Genomic DNA, 21,138 nt, shown 5'->3' with positions numbered 1-21,138 from the left:
AGCAGAATTCGCTGGCGGCCGCCGGGATCGAACCCACAACCTCTCGATTACAGGATAACTCGCCCTTCCTCGGTGTGATAGGATGGAAAAAAGATTTTTGTCAGAAGATCAAAGATCTGATCATTTACTGCAAACACAAACTAACACGAATATTTAAAGCATTTTTAGTAGTGAGAATGAGATTATAGTGACATCTAGTGGTGTAGCTGCATATTGCATCAAAACAGAACTTTTATCCACGACAAGTTTGTCAATTTTCTTGTTTTTGGGGCTTAAAATGTGTAAAATTGTTCTAATAATTAGGAGTATATGCTTTATTTTCCTCTTTGGTTTGGAACCAAATCCAGTTAAAACCAGTAAAATGATGATTTGGTGGGAAGACAAAAAGCAGTTTTGTGATTTATTTCTTTATTCACTCCCCAGTTTCTTTATGTCTTTCATGTCTCAGTAACTCTGACCTTCACTGGAATCCGTCCATTTGAACCCTGCTGCTTTTCCAGTCAGACAGCCTGGGAGAAAACCGTCTGCGAGCGAACCGGGGGCCGACACCCACCACCCGTTGGCTCCCTCATCATCTTTTCCTCTCACACATTCAAAACACCAAGTTACCCCCTTCCTCCTCCTCCTCCTCCTGCCATGCGTGCTCGGAGATCTGGGTCAACCATATCAAACACCAAAATGTGCCGACTCCGTCTACTTTGCGGCGCTCAGCCCTGTGTGTGTGGTGAATGAAGTGTGTGTGTTTGTGTGCAGAAGATGTTATTTTACAGGAGTCTGATTAGGAAATGCCGTTTTATCAGAGATCTGTCATTAGTCAGTGTGTTTATGCAGGAAAAATGGAGGATGCTGCACAAATAAAAAATTTTAAGGTCTTTTATTGGCCTACATGTTTAGGTTTTTGCCTTTTTCTTTGTGTTGCCCTGGCGGGTGACATTTTGATCTAGAGCTGGGACAGAGAAAGCTCTGAGATGTTTGGTCGTCCCCTGAGTCAGCTCCATGATGAGCTTTTCCTCCTCCCTCACACCTGCAGACTCTGAACACCTCCGCATGCTTCTGGCTCCCAGTTTGCAGAATTGCCGCCTGCTGGGGGTTGAAATGCACTTAGCCGTAATTATGAAAGTTAACAGCGGAGGCTAAAACCTAAAATTAGAAAGCAATAACAATTTTCATTCCTTCCACTGTCTTTAATTTTGGGTCTTTTTACCTCAGCTGAAAAGAGTCTGATTGCAACAGCACACAATGATATCTTAGATGAAAGCGCCTCCGAGTCGTGGGTAACGTTAAAACTTTGTTCTGAAAGAAAAAAAAGGTGTTTTTGGACGTCAGAACTTCAGAGTTCTGACTTCCAAAAGCTTTATGGTCAAACTCAGACTGATAAACTCTTATGGCTCAACATTTGTGTTGGACTGGTTCCTGTGGCCTGTGAGGGACTCTATCACTGCCAGGCCATTAAAAACGGTAAAAATAACAATAAAAAATGTCCCAAACATCCCATTTCTGCCTCGTAAACCCTGGATTTGGAAACAAGTTACATTTCTTCATATGTATCAGTAGTAATAAACATATTTCCTCGCTAAAAATGATTAACCCTTTAAGTGGCAGGTTTAAAAGAGCATCATTTAGTCATGAAAACGTAACAAAACTCTTATTCCATCTTTTTCTCCGTGAACTAGCCGTGGTTTCCGGTGGGAATCGATGCCTTTTGAGTGGGAAAAAGAAGCTCTGACACTCCTGTATCAGGAAGTAGAAGTCTATCGGAGGAAAACGGGCGGAAAACGACAAGATTGCAAGTTTTCTCATGAATTTTTATGACATGTAAATATCTCACTTCTGATTGGCTAACAGCCTTCGTTAACAAAACTCAGAACGTCATGGTTCCCACTCTTTAATGCCCCTCCAGATGCAGAACAACTACTCACGTCACCTCCGCAGCCTGTCCAGGGAAGTCCAGCACCTCTGCAGCCTATCTAGGGAAGTCTAGCACCTCCACAGCCTATCTAGGGAAGTCTAGCACCTCCGCCACCTATCTAGGGAAGTCTAGCACCTCCGCCGCCTATCTAGGGAAGTCTAGCACCTCCGCCGCCTATCTAGGGAAGTCTAGCACCTCCGCCGCCTATCTAGGGAAGTCTAGCACCTCCGCCGCCTATCTAGGGAAGTCTAGCACCTCCGCCGCCTATCTAGGGAAGTCTAGCACCTCCGCCGCCTATCTAGGGAAGTCTAGCACCTCCGCCGCCTATCTAGGGAAGTCTAGCACCTCCGCCGCCTATCTAGGGAAGTCTAGCACCTCCGCCGCCCATCTAGGGAAGTCTAGCACCTCCGCCGCCCATCTAGGGAAGTCTAGCACCTCCGCCGCCCATCTAGGGAAGTCTAGCACCTCCGCCGCCCATCTAGGGAAGTCTAGCACCTCCGCCGCCCATCTAGGGAAGTCTAGCACCTCCGCCGCCCATCTAGGGAAGTCTAGCACCTCCGCCGCCCATCTAGGGAAGTCTAGCACCTCCGCCGCCCATCTAGGGAAGTCTAGCACCTCCGCCGCCCATCTAGGGAAGTCTAGCACCTCCGCCGCCCATCTAGGGAAGTCTGGCACCTCCGCCGCCCATCTAGGGAAGTCTGGCACCTCCGCCGCCCATCTAGGGAAGTCTAGCACCTCCGCCGCCCATCTAGGGAAGTCTGGCACCTCCGCCGCCCATCTAGGGAAGTCTGGCACCTCCGCCGCCCATCTAGGGAAGTCTGGCACCTCCGCCGCCCATCTAGGGAAGTCTGGCACCTCCGCCGCCCATCTAGGGAAGTCTGGCACCTCCGCCGCCCATCTAGGGAAGTCTGGCACCTCCGCAGCCCATCTAGGGAAGTCTGGCACCTCCGCCGCCCATCTAGGGAAGTCTAGCACCTCCGCCGCCCATCTAGGGAAGTCTAGCACCTCCGCCGCCCATCTAGGGAAGTCTAGCACCTCCGCCGCCCATCTAGGGAAGTCTAGCACCTCCGCCGCCCATCTAGGGAAGTCTAGCACCTCCGCCGCCCATCTAGGGAAGTCTAGCACCTCCGCCGCCCATCTAGGGAAGTCCAGCACCTCCGCAGCCTATCTAGGGAAGTCCAGCACCTCCGCCTTTCACTCAGTCATCGCTTCAGAATCGAGTTCCGAGTCATCCAGATGTTATCTACTACTAAGTTTATTTTGCTTTCTTTGGGGAACTGCCATACGGTCCAGTTTCCCTTCGAGTCTCGGAGAGACATTCCTACATCCATTGCGTGCCACCTCCTTCCAGCGACCGGGTCAAACACACTCTACAGTCGAACCTCCTGTCTCGCCAGTCTTGTCTGTGCCCAGCCCGACACACAACACTGGAAAACATTTTCTTGGGGAAAAATAGCAAATTGATGTATTCTCTCCAAAGGTGTTCTGCCATTTTTAAAAATGGCTAATGCTAATGGTTAGCTTCTACTAGCCGAGCCGTGCTCTGCTCTCTCCTGTCTGCAAAGTTAAAACGTTCTTCTGTGGGTGGTCACAAGCCAAGGTGGGCGGGGCCATGAATACTAATTTATCATGTGACGTAGAAGAGGCCGGCTTTTTCTGAACCGATCGTTTTCCCGTTCATTTCTTTTCTGCAGCGGACGCACGCGATGGAGGTTGGAGAAGACTTTCACGCTTAGCTTGTGTAACTCAGAACTACCCATCATGTTTCAGAAAGAACAAACACTTTACAGTTCCTCAGTCAAGGAGAACTTTGAGCAAAACACACAAAAATCTGCTAAACTAAACTTAAAAACCTCCAAAGAATTCAGCTGAGAACAAGAGTTTAGCTTGTAAATCTGTTTAAAAATGGTGGCGATCAAACCGAGCTCCTGTCATTAACACTCTGCACCCACCCAACCGCCAGCATCCATGACCAAAAACACGATCAGGGACACGCAACATACGTGCGTCTTCTCACAGTGACAGCTTGGCCTGACAGCAAGGAGAGCTGACCTGCCAGAGCCGATTTAACCCAACTGTCACTGAGGGAAAGCGGGACACTGGCGGGGTGCGGCGCACGGGTAGGAGGGGTGAATTCAGCTTCATTATCGGTACGTGTGACAGTCACGCTTGCAAACAACGTGAGGCGTCTGGATGGAGGATGAGCTGACAGATGGGGTGAGCAAGTCGTATCTGGTCAATATCATCACGGGCCAGCGAGCTCAAATTTAACCGAGTCCTGACCTGTGTTCTGTTTGGGAGCAGCAGCAACAACACGAAGCAGATGGTGTGGGTTTTCGGTGTAAAAACGTGAGAAAGTGGAACACAATATCGGCGTCATCAGATGTGCTCCAGCCGGGAGGTCACCATGGCAACGACTGTTTCGATGGATCTCGCCTGGGCAGACGACCCAATGGATGGACTGTGGAGGTGTGGAAAGATGGAGGAAGAGAGGGAGTGGGTAAAAGTAGGGGGGCTGATAGTGGTGGTGGTTACAGATGATGTCACAGTTGGTGTGGTGTTGCGTCCAAACGATGCCCTGCAGCGACGGTAATAAAGCAAACCGTTCTGCTGGTGGTTAGTCGTCCAAAATGGATCATTGGTCTGATCGCTGGTTTAACTCGACTCAGAACCACAGGAGGACGCAGATGTGGAGAAAGACTAGAACATAGTGTGAGAGAGGGAGGTGACCTGGATGTGATGTCATAGGGTCACCAGTGAGGGGAAAACTTTAGAGGAGAATGTTTTACCGGACTTTGACTTTAGTTTGTTTAGTGTCATTTTCTGCTATTTCTTTCTCAAACTGCATTTTGTGTTTCAGTTTTCAGACTCATGCTGCTCTGCTGCAGGAGTACACAACATGCAGCATAAGGAGCCCAAAGCTGTAGAGGCTTTGTGGGCGTTGGTCTCGAATGATACCACGAGAGTGTGCAGAAGATTAAAGCTCTGAGAGTTCTGGACGGTCTCTGCTTTGCTCTGTTATTTTATATCTGCAAGAAAAGACTTCCAGCTGAGAGGCCAAAGGAGAGCATGAGAATAGGTGTGTTTTGTTTTAAAACAGTGACGTTTGCACGTGAATCACACCTGAAACGCTGCATCTGCTCTGCTGCTATGGTCACAAAACTCCACTGGTGGTGCAGCCGCTCTGTCTCCTAGAGCCCGATACCCCACCGCCGCTCCAGACTGTCTCACTAAGCCCCTCAGCACACACACACACACACACACACACACAAACACACACACACACACATACACACACACACACACGCGCACATACACACACGCGCACGCACACACACACACGCACACACACACACACACATACACACACACACACACACACACACACACACACACGTGCACGCACACAAACACACACACACACACACATACACACACACACGTGCACGTGCATACGCACACATGCACACGCACACACGCGCGCACATGCACACGTGTACACATATACACACACACGCGCATACACACACACGCACGCACACACATGCACATGTGCACACATATGTACACACACATGCACACGCGCTTACACACACACACGCGCGCACACACACACGCGCACACACACACACGCACACACATGCACACACACGTGCACGTGCATACGCACACATGCACACGCGCGCACACGCACACACACATGCACACATGTGCACACATACACACACACATACGCACACTCACGCACACGCGCACACAAACATGCACACGTGCACACACACACACACACACACACACACACACGCACGCGCATACACATACACACATGCATACGCACACTCACGCACACACAAACATGCACACGTGCACACACACACACACACACACACGCATACACATACACACATGCATACGCACATGCACACACACACACACACACGTGCATGCTGAAGAATGAGGACATGAGGCTCTCAACAGGGGGTGGTTTTGATTGACCAAGCACTTTATGACTCTTAAATGGCTTTATTGCCTTCCTACTTAACCCCCCTCCTCACATACTGCTTTCTTCCTCTTTTCCAACCACAACACACACACACACACACACACACACACACACACACACACACACACACACACACACACACACACACACACACACACACACACACACACACACACACACACACACACACACACACACACACACACACACACACACACACACACACTCCTGCAACAAGAAATTAATGAGAGCCATCACACACACACGTTTCCCCGTCCAGATCCAAACTCGGCTCGACTGTCTGGTATAAATCAAGGTCACTGAACAAATCTGAAGCCACCCTCCCCTCTCTGCAGAGCTCCTCTTCGCCCGTCGTGACCTTCCTTTGATGCTTTAGTTTCAAGTTTTGGGAGCAGAAGTTGAGACTTGTTACTGTACGAGTCGGGTCAATATCTGGAAGATCTGGATGACCGGTTTTAATTTGCAGGACACCAGAAGGGAGGACGAGAGTCAGGCAGAGTGAAAGGAGTTTGATCGCTGGCATCTGGATGACACGAGCAGAACGTTAGAGATGTTTTACACTTTATGCAACAAAAACAAAAATCCAGCTTTTCTAACATTAAAGCAACAGGGAGGCATCTTCAATTTCCTGCTTTCAAACAAACATTTCACTTTATTTAATGTATTTATTCATAAAATGTTAAAATTTCCTCCTCTGACACAATGGAAGTCAACTCCTCAGTTGGGATGAGCTGTATACGGTTTAGGTCATTCCAGAAAAAACTAAATGTGAATGAAGATGCTGCTCCTCCTCATCAAAAGCCGAGGTGGATCAAGGAATGGGATCAGGATCTGTCCCGTTCCTGATTCAAACACAAACCTACCGGGTCTGCAGAGTCAAACGCTGAAAACTAAAACATAATCTGCTCACTTTTCCACCTTCTGACATCTTTTAGCTCAACCTGTCAGCTCACAGGAGGGAGGATGTTCCCGCCCACGGTGAGCGGGATGATCATCCTTCAGCCTGCAGTCTTTGGCTCCAGCTCAGCGTGCTGAACGACATGAAATCCTGCTGATGTGCCCCGAAGCAAGCCACTGAAACCCTGCCAGCTCCGCAGCAGCGGCTCTGAAGCTGACCTCTGCAAAAGCAGGAGGAAGAGATGCCTCTGCTGACTGATGTGGAGTTAGCAAAACTCAAAAATCTGCAATTACAGTCGGATGTTTTGTTGTCAGAACTTTTATCTGACCGCCGCCTTGGAGCAAATCACGCCGCCTTGCTGAGTAGACGGAGCGGCCCACTTGCCCCGGCCTTGGTAGATGCTCATATCTGCGTTCCTCTAAGCAACAGAAGGACTTCTCTTTTTACTTCATGTAACTTTGACGTCGCTCTGCTGCAGGTCTCACAACTACGAAACCCTGGTTTCTCAAAATCTGCAACCAAGCCCGTTTTTATTAAAGATGAATTCACAAAGTGGCCGTTTCCTTTAAAATCCTGTTTGGAGTTCATTCACTTCCTGTTGGACTGAACTAGAAAACAGATGAAGTCGTAACAGAAACCGTCAGACGTGTGTTACAGCGCCGTCCTCCATCTGCCCGCCACCAGGACGTCTCGTCACCTCAGAGGAAATGAAGTGTGACGGCCATGCTCGACGTGCCTGTGTGTGCGTGCGTGTGTGTGCGCACGTGTGCGTGTGTGTGTGTGTGTTCTCCCACACTGTTCGAGTCCCTGCGAAGCCGACAGAGTGGGGGGCTGCCAGGCTGATAAACTCCCACCACAAGGTTGAACAAACACGGTGAACACCGACCTCCCGTGAGTGCGTCGTCGGCCTTCAGCTCTACTAAAAACCACAAAACCACATCCTGGAGTAAAGCTGTTAATGAACACAGCTGCTCTTAGCTCGAATCCGTGATCCCTAGAGAGCCATCACATGCAAAAATACTACTTTTTGCTATTTTTAAGTTTAAAAGTTGCATCTATTATTTCCATAGAAAACTGCATGAGAGTTAAAATCACCAGCAGCAGCTAAATGTAGTTTCTGGTGCATCTCACAGGTGAGTCCTGCAGGAATTTATCACTGTTTCTGCAGAAATATACCACTAATAAAGTTATTAGATTTCAGCTGTCCGAGCATCAATCCTGACATAAACTCTCTTTCTCTGAACAGAGGCGGTTTCTACGGGTGAGACTGAGAAGCACTTCAAGTAATTAGCCCAGAAAATTCCCTTTAACATTGTTTATGGTAAACTTGTGCTGATAAAGTGCTTAAAAAGTGTCTGTTACCCTTAAATTAATCCTCAAAAAGTTTCATTCTGATGAAGAAACCGATTTGGATTGAATTTATAAGACAACGCTATTTTATTTAAGCTGTTTTTAAAAGTCTTTGCGGTGCGAAATACCTTCATGAGCTAACGAGAGGCCCTCGCCGTGTGGGCGTGCGTTTCTTTAGAGGAAACTTTGAACCCGAGGAAAGATCTGGTTAGAATCCTGTCAGTGGTGAGATGACTCAAGTTCCTGGAATTAGCCGCTAATGCGAAGACGAACTTCCCGGTGTTAGATCGAGCGACGGGGGCTGATTAACACGCTGCAGGATCTGAGAGCGTCTGATCTTCACAACATGAAGTTGCAGAAGTGTGAACGGAGGAATGATGCTCTTTAGCAGAGACACAATCCTAATAGTTGGAAGTCAGCTGCCGTCAGACTGGGAACAATCGGAGTAAATCCAAGATTTTAACTGAAGGAATCTCAGAATAACTCCTGAGTAGCTAAAGGCTCATCAGCTAATGTGCATAATCCATCATCAGGAGATCATTTAACAAATGTTGTGTGCATGGCACGGCTGCAAGGAGAACGCTACCGCTGTTAGCGATTGTTGCAGATCACAGACCAGAACGCTGCCAGAAAAAATATTATGATTTATGAGCTTCATAAATCAGCTCAGTGGCCTAGTGGTAGCGTGTCCGCCCTGAGACTGGGAGATCAGGGTTCGACTCCTGGTCGGGTCATACCAAAGACTTTGAAAAAATGGGACCCAATGCCTCCCTGTTTGACACTCAGCATTAAGGGGGTTGGATTGGGGGGTTAAACCACCAAATAGTTCCCGAGCGTGGCTGTGTCTGCAGCTCACCGCTCCCCCAGGGGATGGGTCAAATGCGGAGAACAAATTTCGCACACACACCTGTGTGTGTGACAACTAATGGGACTTTAACTTTAACTTCAAAACAAAATCAGAAGCATTATTTCTGCAGAAAGTGAAACATTGCACTCCAGCATAGGAGCCCTGGTGAAACACGGTGGTGGTGGTATCATGATCTGGGCTTTTGGGTGAAGAAGACCTGTTACTGATTTAAATATGACTTCTGAGTCCTTCATTCAGAGGAAAACAGACCAAAGGCACAAACTGGAATGAAAGCCACTAACATCTGTCAGGATGAAAGCCCTGAATCTTCCAGTCGACCTTCGACAACATTTAAAGAGCAAGTCACCCCCTACCAGAGTCTAACTCCACTCCCACTTCATGTTTGAAAAATGCAACAAATGCTGTTGCCTGGCAGACCGAGAAGGTGGAGCTGCTAACAAATACACACACACACAGGCTCACGACAGAATTGTGACATCATAATGTACCAGTTTACATCATAGCATACCTCTTAGCCAATAGCGATGGCAGATTTAAATTAAAATACAGTGCAGAGTTTTTACCTGACAACGGCACAACACTGCCAGTTTTAGGCAGAATATTTCAATTTTAACTAAGATGCACTGAAGTGCCAAATTATTGACGACACGTGTCTGCAGCACGATTAGACACTCGTTTATTTAGTTTATCAGCAAAAAAAAAAGTTTATTTGGGGGTGACTTGCTCTTTAAGTTGTGAAAAACAAAGTTTGATGATCTTCCTCCTCCTTCAGGCCTGGAGTCATTTCCACGGAGAAATGTTTCTCTGTGGAAATGACTCGGTCTGTGACAGAGGAGGTGGCACGCTGCGATAAAACCTGCAGATGATGCAATCATAAAAATGACACGTAAAAGTTTGGATCTGAGATGCGTCTGCGAGCGCCTGCGAGACGCCTCATTGGCCGCGCTGTCGGACTCCAGGAGGGTTCGCCGGAGCTCAGCAGCCGTCTGTTGCCACCTTTTAATGTTGGCAGGCAGAAAATGTGATCACGCGCTCACAGAAAGTTGTTCCTTTTAATTCACACGCTGTCAGAGTGGCAAACTTTGGCAAGCTGTTAATGTTTTCACACGTGTCGGGTGTGAGAGTGGCTAGAGCTGCCTGTGTGCTCGTGTCACTGCTGCTGGAGCTAGATCGTTCCCACAATCGTTTTACAAAATCCTCCTTTTTGACCTGGTTTCATTAAAGATTTCATGGTGAATGAATGATGAGGCTGTTTATGGTTATTCCTCACAAACACGGTTATGCGTCAGTTCATGTAATCTGTTGGAATCTGCTCTGGAAGACTGTCAGCTCCCAGAGATGGGACTTGTGGCATCACCAAGTCAACTCCATGATTACGTGATGCTGTGATTTGTTCTGCTCAGCAGCTCAACCAGGTTCGTTCACTGCGCTGACTGAAATCCCTGCTTTAGTTGCTGAACTGAAGAAAAAGACGTCATGGAGATGACTTGTTGATGCCACAAGTCCCCATCGCTGTCAGCTACTATCAAACCAAATATTAGCTCAATACCTGCAGCAGTCGGAGATCTGTAGTTAATCTTCTGTTTGATGATGGTCTTCATCTGTGACGGACATCTTTAATTCAAAAGGGATTTTCCTTACAGACTCCAGTGGTTTCATTCAGTTCTGTTTATTTATTTACCTCAATTCAATCCAAGTTTATTTATAAAGCTCCAAATCACAACAAGAGTCGTCTCAAGGACCTTCACACAGGAAACACTCCAATACAGGTCAGGTCATTAAGCCAATCAGTAACACGTTTCCTATATAAGGAAGCCAGCAGGTTGCATCGAGTCACTGACTCGTGTCAGAGTCTTTACAGCGATCCTCATACTAAGCAAGCACGCAGCGACAGTGGAGAGGAAAATTCCCTTTTAACAGGAAGAAACCTCCAGAGGACCCTGGCTCAGTATAAGCAGCCATCCTCCACGACTCACTGGGGATGGAGAAGACAGAGCAGACACACACACACACACACACACACGCACACACGCACACGCACGCACACACACACACAGACGCGCACACACACGTGCACGCACACACACACACACACATATGTGCACGCAAACACGCACACACACACACGCACGCACACACACATACAGACGCGCACACACATGTGCACGCACACACACACGTGCACGCGCGCACACACACACATGTGCACGCGCACACACGCGCACACACACACATGCACGCGCACGCACACACACACACATGCACACACGTGCACGCACACACACACGTGCACGCGCACACACACACGCGCACACACACATGCACGCGCACGCACACACACACATGCACACACATGCACACACGTGCATGCACACACACACACACACACACACACACACGCACACATGTACACGCAAACACACACACACACACACACACACACACACACACACACACACACACACACAGCCACCAGCAGATTGCATCGAGTCAGCTGACCTGTTGTGTCAGCAAACCTCACGCTGAGCAAGCATGTAGCGATAGTGGAGAGGAAAACTTCCCTTTACCAGGAGGCGGTGAATGGTCATGATCTGTGAATTTGATTGACTTTTAAAATATTCCCCCATTTGAGCAGCTGTGAACACATGAATCTGACTCGGGTGAGACTTTTTTAGAGGTTTCAGCGGACCAGCCTTGATCTGACACGACGACCACATTTTAAACTAAACGGCCTTCCGTAGACGAGATTCTTCTTTGCTGTCCAACAAGGATGTTAGCAGTGGGTCAAGCTAGCGTTAGCAGTAGCTCGGGCTAGCGCTGCTCTGCAGCATTTATGTATTACTGATGTTTAGGCGGGCTGGAGGTGTTTGACGTGTTAAACCAGCTTTTCTCAGACTGAACCGCCTCTCTGTGACCGTTACTCAGACGTTACTTTTGGTACGCGTGACACTCCGAGCAGCCTTTATTCAACAACAAGGTAAATATGGTTTTAAGTTCCTGGAACAAAAACAGGCTCTCTCGGCCATAACTCCAGATTTCAGCTGATCATCTGTAAAACTGGTCTTTTCCGGGACTCAAACACGTGCAAACAGCCCATCTCATGTCATTTTTGACTTTTGGGCAGGCTGCAGGAACGGTTTTCGGTCTGGTTCTGGTTAAGAGCGGCGGTGGTGGTTCTAGTTTAGATTAAGCTTGAGATCTCCTCTGACTGACTGAGCCAGTCCGGGTGTACAGCTCCTCTGAGGACGTTTGCTCTTTGCTCATAAATAAAGACTATGCATTATTCAAAGATGCTCCTCCAGCTAATGCTCCATAATGTGCCCAAACAGCCATAATGTTCTGAACCAGCACGGCGGCTGGGACCCCCGCCCACGAACCCTCCACCTTCCAGACTCGGAGCTCTGCTCAGCCTCTTATCTCTGTTTCAGATTGTTCCTCATTTTCACAAACATCCATTTCACTTCCCTTTCACTCGCTCACAGTTTCTCTTTATTCCCACCGAACTTTGCTCAGTTTGTCTGTAATTGTCCCTCATCACTGCCGCCTCCACTCTCTTCTTCCTGTTGCTTTAGAGCAGCAACCAGGCCTGAAACCTCTTCTCGTTACCCCCGTCCATCCGGAGGGGGAAGATTTTGACCAAATAAGTTGTAATCTCATCAGATTAAACTCATTTAGAAATAAACACAAAAGCCTTGGAGAAATAAAGAAAAGAGAGATGAAGAAAGCATAAAATGGGTTTAAGGTGGAGTGTTTATCGCCGCTGCTTTGCTTGTCTGCACTTTATCGACCGTGCTTTATGTTCTAATCACTTTTTAATTGATCTGCCTGTTTACCGGCGCCGCTTTTAATTGCTTTGGTGGTTTGTGATCCGGTTTTGTTTGGCTCTTTGTGAGAGGCTTGAACTTTTCCGAGGTGTGAAATAACTCAGGTTTATAACTGTTATGGTTTTATGAGAAATAACGACATTCTGAGGGTTTTAATTCATTTTCCCGTCAGCAGAAAGTTCGGAGCTGCTGTTCTGACTTCACAACCACTGCAGTCGTTTGGGAAATTCACACTAAAGAAACTTCTCCCCATAAAGTTTCTATTTGATGACTGAATTTACATAACCATGCATGCGTAATTGTCCGTTTATCTTATTTTTATTCATTTCCTGTCTCTCCTGGAGAAAATTCAAGCGGCTATAATCGGGACTCGAGTTCAGAAAATAGTTTTACGAGACAAGCAGGAATGTTTGAGTGTTAAAACTGAAGAGTTGCTGTGTTTTCTCTCAGCTCTGCTGGGCTGTAAAGCGACTTCAGCTGACTGTTTTGGTTTCTGAAACTTTAATGTTCTGCGTCTCTGTTGCTGCTCCTCGACCTCCGCTGTCAGCCACAACAGAGCAGCTGTTTGGAGCTCGGCGAGCGTTTAACGGTCAGTAAATAAAGGAAAAGTCCTGAAGACCGACGACGTTCCCCCGTAAACTCAAATTATCGCCAGCTATCTTAAAGGAGGTGTTACATACTGCTCATTGTTATGACCAGCAGCACTTCTTCACTCATCTATTAACCACTTCACATCCCGGACAGGCCCCCAGTCCATCCCAGGGACACACAGAGACAAACAGCCAGTTGAACTCATACTTGGGGACAGCAGAGTCTCCAGGGAACATATAAGCATGGGGAGAACATGCTAACTCCCCACAGACAAGCCACAGCTGGGATTTGAACCTGCAACCTTCAAACCTTTGTCAAAGCAAAAGAGAAAAAAGGAAGCAAAACAAGAAAAACAAAAAATTTTTCATGAATTAAAAAAATTTAACTAATTTTTAAAGAGCAAAAAAAACAGAAATAAACAAAAAAATTTCTGAAAAATAAAACGTCAAATTATCTATCTTGTGTTTATTTATTTCTTTGGTTCCACAGGGATTTGTGTTCGGGCCACTAAATCTAACAGAAGCGTCACCTGCCGTAGGTGGCTCTTTCAACAACCTCAACTGGGAAACAGAGTCAAACGACCAAACCACTCCAGAATCAAAGCTAGCCACAGTTTTCCCAACAGATCTGCCAAAATGTCTTCATTTGTGTAAATTTATGAAAATGTAGTAGGATTCTTTTTGTCAAGTACATTTTTTTAAAGACCAGGTTCACCAATTTCTTCAACACATTTGCAGAGGTCTTTAGTATAAATGAATGCCCTGTGAGTCGATCTCTGTGGAAAACAGCTCTGACGCTCCTGTTACAGGACATGGAAGTGCGTCAGAAGAGAGGTGAGCAGCAGACGGCAGAATCTGGAGTCTTACTACCTCATATTTGGACGTCTCGCCTCTGATTGGCTAACAGCAACGTGACTTTACCACTGACCCAATTTGCTCGGTAACGCTGATGTTTTATCTCCACGAATAACAATATTCGGTGGAGTTCTGCTGTGTGGTGGAGTTGCTAATGCTAACCTTTAGCTTCTACTAGCTGAGACATTCTCCACGGTTTCCTGGATGCTGAACCAACAACAGGCGTCCCAGTCATGAGTCATGATGGGTGAGTCCATGAGTGTTACTTTGACATCACGACGTGCGTTTGGCTGACTTTTTTACTCGGAGCGTTTTCCCGTCCATTTTCCACCAGCGGCTTAGGTGGGAAATGGGTGCCTAGGACTAATTTTACATTTCGCCTGCAAGTTAAACTCAGACAGACCTTCATATTTCAAAAAAAACAAGTCAAAAGTTTTCTCAGTGAGCTTGGTCTTTAATAAACGTTGTCACTGGTGTTGTTGTGGTTAGCCGTTAGCTAAACTGTTTGGTCTGATCTGATTCCCATTTCTCCAAACTGAGGCTGTTTAATGTGTTACCAGGTAAGATGTTAAATGTTCATAAACAATAACATTTAGAGTGACATGTTTTTTTAAAACTTCCACATTAAAAAATGTACGTTTTGGGATTTGGTTTAAAATAAATCTCATGACTACGATCATTCTCTAATTTTAGGGATTTTTTATTCATTAATATAATCTTCTTTGTTTCTGGAAGGAAGGTTGCTTGTTTTTATGATTAGTTTTGTGTTTATCAGACCAGATGTTCACAGTGATCAGTTTTATTAGAGCGTTTTATTCATATAAAATCACTTTTTACATCTTTTATTTAGCTGACAGAATTTGTTTCTGTGGGTCTGACCTTTAACGCTGGCTCATGTTGTCCAGCTCACTGCTCACACTCGTCCCCCAGAGCACCAGAATTCCTGCGTTACGAGACTCGGACAGTTTACACCGAGAGCCCATGAGCAAATAATGCGTTTGTTCCATGTGATGTTTACGAGAGCGGACGCGTTTTGGTGCAACATTAACCTCGCAAATGTCAGAGATGGCTCACAGTTTGTTTGGAGAAAACACGCCCCCTCATTCAGCACACACACACACACACACACACACACACACACACATACACGCATGCACGCACACACATACACACACACGCGCGCGCGCACGTATACACACACACACACACACATACACACACGCGCACGCACGCACACATGCACGCATGCACACACACATAAACAAACACGCACGCACGCACACACACACACACACACACACACGCACGCACGCACGCATGCATGCACACACACACGCATGCACAAACACACACACACACACACATACGCACGCACACATGCACGCACGCACGCACACACACACATGCACGCACGCACACATGCACACACTCACATGCACGCACGCACACATGCACACACACACACATGCACGCACACACACACACACGGACGGACAGACAGACACACACACACACACATACGCACGCACGCACGCACGCATGCACGCACACACATGCATGCAAACATGCACACACACACACACACAGTCCATTCATCGCTGATCTCTCTCTGACTCCGAGTCTTCTCTGCTCATTTTATCTCTTTCTAAACAAACTGAAGCTCAGAACCACGGCGGACACCGAGTCAGTGTCCTCTCGCTCTGATCCCACACTGGTTTCAGGTTTTAGACCCAAACCAGACTCCATAACTGGTCCCATTAACCCAATGAGTAGGCGTGGCTCCCGGAGTGCTGCTGGTGCAGATTTGGAGTTAAGTTTTAATCCGTGATCAGAGCAGAAGCTGGAAAGGTGATGTGATGCGACATGACCGGTTCTTCTGATGTGACAAACAGGAAGAAGAAATAAAGTTCTGAGTCTAAATGCATCACTGCAGATTGTTTCTTCTTTTCCAAAAGCAGCTGATCATCATTTTAGTCACTTTATGAACTGATGATGATCAAAGAAAGCGTCGCCCTCTCCGGATGGAGGATTTCACTTTTAAACATTCTGAACTGAAACCTCCAGAATCGTTCAGCAAAAACTTCTCGTTTTTACTCAAAAGTAAACTTTAACCTTTGCAGATCCTGTCCTCTTAACGTGCCGACAGAAACACCAGCACTGCGCCCACACATCAGTAATATTAAAGTTTGTGTTTAACATCCTCACAAACTTCCGCTTTCACGTTTATTCTCAGCAAGCCTTCCCCATCGGAGCAGGAATCCTTCCCTTCCTCCAAATAAATCAGATTTGGTCACTTTTAAAACTCCACCAGCAGCTAAATGTTTAATCTCTACTGGTTTACAGGTAAATCATAAATGTTTCATAAAAAAACATCCTTTTCTCACTCTGAGGAGCAGCAGACCGCTGCGTGGTGCAAAAGCAATAATCTGCCTCTGTGATTCATAACGAACTCTTAATCTGAGTCTAACCAAGTAAAACCTGCTCTTACCTGCTTTCTGTAGATTTCTCTCAGGATCTGCAGTTGTCTGCTTTCCCTTCTCTTCTTCTTTCTTTCAGTTTTTCCTCAGTGTCGTGAAGGTGTGTGTGTGTGTGTGTGAGAGAGAGAGAGACAGTCTGCGTATCTGTGTGTGTGTGTGTGTGAGAGAGAGAGAGAGTCTGCGTATCTGTGTGTGTGTGTGTGTGTGAGAGAGAGACAGTCTGCGTATCTGTGTGTGTGTGTGTGTGAGAGAGAGAGAGAGTCTACGTATCTGTGTGTGTGTGAGAGAGAGACAGTCTGCGTATCTGTGTGTGTGCCGAGTGTCTGAGCGAATGAGTGAAGCTGAGCTGAGCGTCTCTGCTTTGTGCCGCCGACCTCAGCGAGTGCGTCTGTAACTGAGTGGCTGGGTGGGAGGGTGGGAGGGTGTGTGTGAGATAGAGAGAGAGAGAGAGAGAGAGAGAGAGATATTAGTTCACACACAAACACATCTCCGCCTGAAGGGAAACACACCTCTCCTCATTCTTTCTTTTTCCTCTGACTTTTTGTCTTTCATCTGATCACCTTGATGATGGAGCCCCCCCCCCCCCCCCACACACACACACACACCTCACACACACCCATTCGACCCTCCTCCTGCTTGATTTTGGTTTCCAGCCTCCTCCTGTTGGCTCTCCTCCTCCAATCCCTCCTTTATTTTGCTGCTCAGAGTCTCTCAAATCATGAATAAGTTACAAAGATCTGGCAAATAGACAAAAGCAGCAAAACAACCCAAATATATCTGATCCGGTTCCCCCGGAGAGCGGTTACCTTTTGTTTCCCTTCACTTAACCCTTTGATGCATAACGGTCACTACAGTGGACAGGTACTCAAAATTATTTGTTTTTGCTATTAAGCACAGCTGTTGAAGACTTTATTGCATTTGAGCCCCTCCATTTGGACTTCAGTAAGCCAAGCCAACATATTTCATGCTCAGAATGCACGCTGTCCACTGAGGTGGACATGTAATAAATTATTTGTAAATTATAAAATTTTACAAAAAATATTTGTTGAAATTTGTTTCATTCACACCTGAAGATGAATGAAAAAAAATGTTAAAAAATCATGGTTGAAGATCTCATAATTCATGCATCAAAGGGTTAAAAAAATTAAAAAGAAAACCATTATATGTATTTTTTTTCTGATTCGTGATGTTTTAATTCAGGGAACAATTTGACAATTAATGATCTCAACCAAGAAATCATTATTTTAAAATGTATCATACCGACCCTTTAAGATAAGAAAAACGTTTGTGATGAAGACGAAACTCCATAATTACAGCAGGTCAACACATTCAGCGGCTCGGGAGAGAAATTCTGTTAAATATTTCAGAGTAATAAAGATATAAATGCTTTTATTTTGAAAATGCTATCTTCACCTGTTTAGCATACAATAATTTATTGAAGCGATTTCGTAACTTAATTAAAAAAACATCAAGGCAATTACATTTGTAATTCTGCATTTACAGCTTTAATTTAGCCAGATTATTTTTCTCCAGTAATTTTATTTTTATCCTCAAATCACTAAAAGCTTCATTAATAACAAACAAAATCACTCCGAGCCTCAGTCATCTGTAACATTTTAGGTCTTAAATTAGTGGAAAAAAATTTAAATTCATTTTCTGCACCAGCTGAAGATGTGGGCCGCCCAAAGTCCCTCTGAGGGCTGCCACTGGCCCACGGGCCACACATTGGACACCTGTACTTTCTACATTTATTAAATTGGTCATAAAAATTAAATTAGATTAAAAAAACATTCACCTGATTAATAACTGGAAGAGACGGGCGCTGGTTTAACCTCGAGGAGACCCCACTTTGCTTGGGTTTTAAGCCCATCACACTGATTACAGTACATATAGCTTTAGCCTGCTAATCTGCCCTGGATCCACATTAACCCCCCCCTTCCCCAGAGGCTGAGCGGATGGGGGTTGGGTGGATGGGGGTGCGTACAGCCACGGCTGCCTCTGGTATCTGTGTGCTGTTATTCAAAGTCGCAGCCAAACAAGGAGGATGGAGGCTAGCATGCAGACTTTCAGCTTTAATTAATGATGCTAACATACAGATGTTGGATTGGGGGGGGGGGTGCTGTTTCGAGCACAACACCCCCTCGGGTTACAAACGGCTATTGCTGCTCTAGAAACAGGGATGCAGGTGACCTCGTTTCAGTATTCAAACATTCAATATTCAACCCCGTCCCTAACGCTGCGGGTCGCGTTCGTTAGTGAACGCTGCCCCGGTTACAGATCCTCCATCAATAAAACAACAAACATCCGTGAATGCAAACTGGCTCTTTTCTCCAGGATCTGCAGCTTCAGTCCAGAATAAAATGTTTTCCTGTGCAATTTGGAAAAGCTTGCGGGTATAAAGAGCAGAGCTGGTGATCGTCTATATTTTTTATCGCTGGTCTTCCAGCGTCTTATTGAATACTTTATAACTTCCCCGCTGTGTTTGGCTGTCAGTCTCAGCCCTCGCGGAGGCTGCAGACTCAAATCTAAAACAGCAGCTCACTTAGAAAACTCCTTCAGGTTTCTGTCAACATTCACTGAAACGGGAGAGAAAAGTTGTCTCTCTAAAAGCAGTTTTAGGGAACATTTTCAGCATAATACAGTGTGTGTGTGTGTGTGTGTGTGTGTGTGTGTGTGTGTGTGTGTGTGTGTGTGTGTGTGTGTGTGTGTGTGTGTGTGTGTGTGTGTGTGTGTGTGTGTGTGTGTGTGTGTGTGTGTGTGTGTGTGTGTGTGTGTGTGTGTGTGTGTGTGTGTGTGTGTGTGTGTGTGTGTGTGTGTGATGAGACATCAGCTGAAGGAGCCTAATTGTGTTAATTGGATCCTCCTGTGAAGGTGTGACTCTACACCTACAGGTGTACTGGGCTGTCACACCTGCAGCACACACCTTTTCATCTGGTCCAAATCAGTTCACGGTTGAGTTCATTTGTAGTTTTGTTTTTTTGCTTCAGTTTTTTTACACAGAAAAACTGCAAAACTGGATAAAAAATGCTGCAGCATCTCAGGCCCTGTCCACACGTAGCCGGGGATCTGCCAAAACGTAGATATTTTCCTACGTTTTGGCCTGTCGTCCACACGAAAACGGAGTTTTTTCACACGAAAACGGATCTTTTTAAAAACTCCGGCCAAAGTGAAGATCTGTGTTTTCTCCGTTTTGGGTGTCTGCGTGTGGACGGACAAAACCGGAGTTTTAAGGTCCGCAACGTCACTTTCCGCGACAAAAAAATGCTGACATCACGTGTGCGACCTGTGTTTACACTAGCCGACAGCATGGATGCCCTCAGAGCTGCGCTCGCTTTATCAATCGTCCAAGCGCTTTTTGCTTGTTTGTTTTTGCAAGTGGAATTACTGCTCCTTGCGGAAGACCACAGACGAAGGACGAGGTTAAGAACGGGGGAAGTACTGCCGCCTACAGGTCTGGCATGTCCTTAACAACGTATTTATCCGGGTACGTGTGGACAGAGTTTTTTTTTAAAACGAGGTGGTGTGGATGCAAGTTTTTGGAGGGGCGGATATTCGTTTTTAAAAAAACCCGGCTACGTTTGGACTAGGCCTTAGATAAAGTAGCTCCTGTTGAGCAGATCACTTTTTCTAGCAAGAGGAAAAGTCCCTGGATTAATCAAAACATTTACAGTGTCAGAAGGACACGCAGCAGAGCCGAGAGACGTTGGATGTTAACTAGATTAGAAAGTCACAGGCTGCACTTTAGAGAACTGATAACATCTCTGACTGAGACTTCCAGGGCTGCTTACTTTGCTCAGCTGATCGCTGTAAACAAAAATAACTCTAAAGTTCTGTTTGACACCATAAACCAGATTGTTTCTCCTCATGTCCCTCTCATGCCAGTTTACTCAAGGTCTGACTGTAACAACCTTCTAGCATTCTTTGAGAATAAAGTCAGAAATATCAGGGCAAGTTTTTTCACCCCCATCTACAAGCTAACCTGAAGCTAGCCCAAAGCTAACGCGGAGGAGGGAGCTAAGCTAACGGAGGTAGCAACCTAGCTACAACCGGAGTTAACTGTGCACAACACCAGAGCTTCTGAGTCAGAGATACGCCGGGCTGACCGCTGGGTACAACCGGGTGGAACACAGAGGTCTCTGAGAGCTCCACAAGCCAATTATTTTCTTTTTTAGTTCAAAATAAGAGAAAATGATCTTATTACCGTATTTTCCGGACGATAAGCCGCTACTTTTTCCCACGCTTTGATCCATGCGGCTTGTAACGAGGTGCGGCTTTAGTCAGCCAGAAAGGATGGATGCTGGAAAGTCTAATGAAGGAATGGTTAAAGGAGCGCTACGGAAAGA

At 46.3% G+C, this 21,138-nt stretch overlaps 1 protein-coding gene across 1 annotated transcript in view; it reads right to left on the bottom strand.

Moving 5' to 3' along the window:
- hs3st1l2 (heparan sulfate (glucosamine) 3-O-sulfotransferase 1-like 2) overlaps positions 1-21,138 on the bottom strand; it is a 37,447-nt gene that overhangs the window by 13,493 nt on the left and 2,816 nt on the right. The window contains exon 2 of the mRNA XM_054730301.2: positions 16,807-17,197. The gene's annotated coding sequence lies outside the window, so the exon portion shown is untranslated. The remainder of the gene's footprint in view (positions 1-16,806; positions 17,198-21,138) is intronic.

Source organism: Nothobranchius furzeri, chromosome 10 (assembly GCF_043380555.1).
Source record: "Nothobranchius furzeri strain GRZ-AD chromosome 10, NfurGRZ-RIMD1, whole genome shotgun sequence".
Taxonomy (NCBI): Eukaryota; Metazoa; Chordata; class Actinopteri; order Cyprinodontiformes; family Nothobranchiidae; genus Nothobranchius; species Nothobranchius furzeri.
The sequence above is the reverse complement of the archived record's forward strand: the minus strand, read 5'-3'. Positions and strand labels throughout refer to the sequence as shown.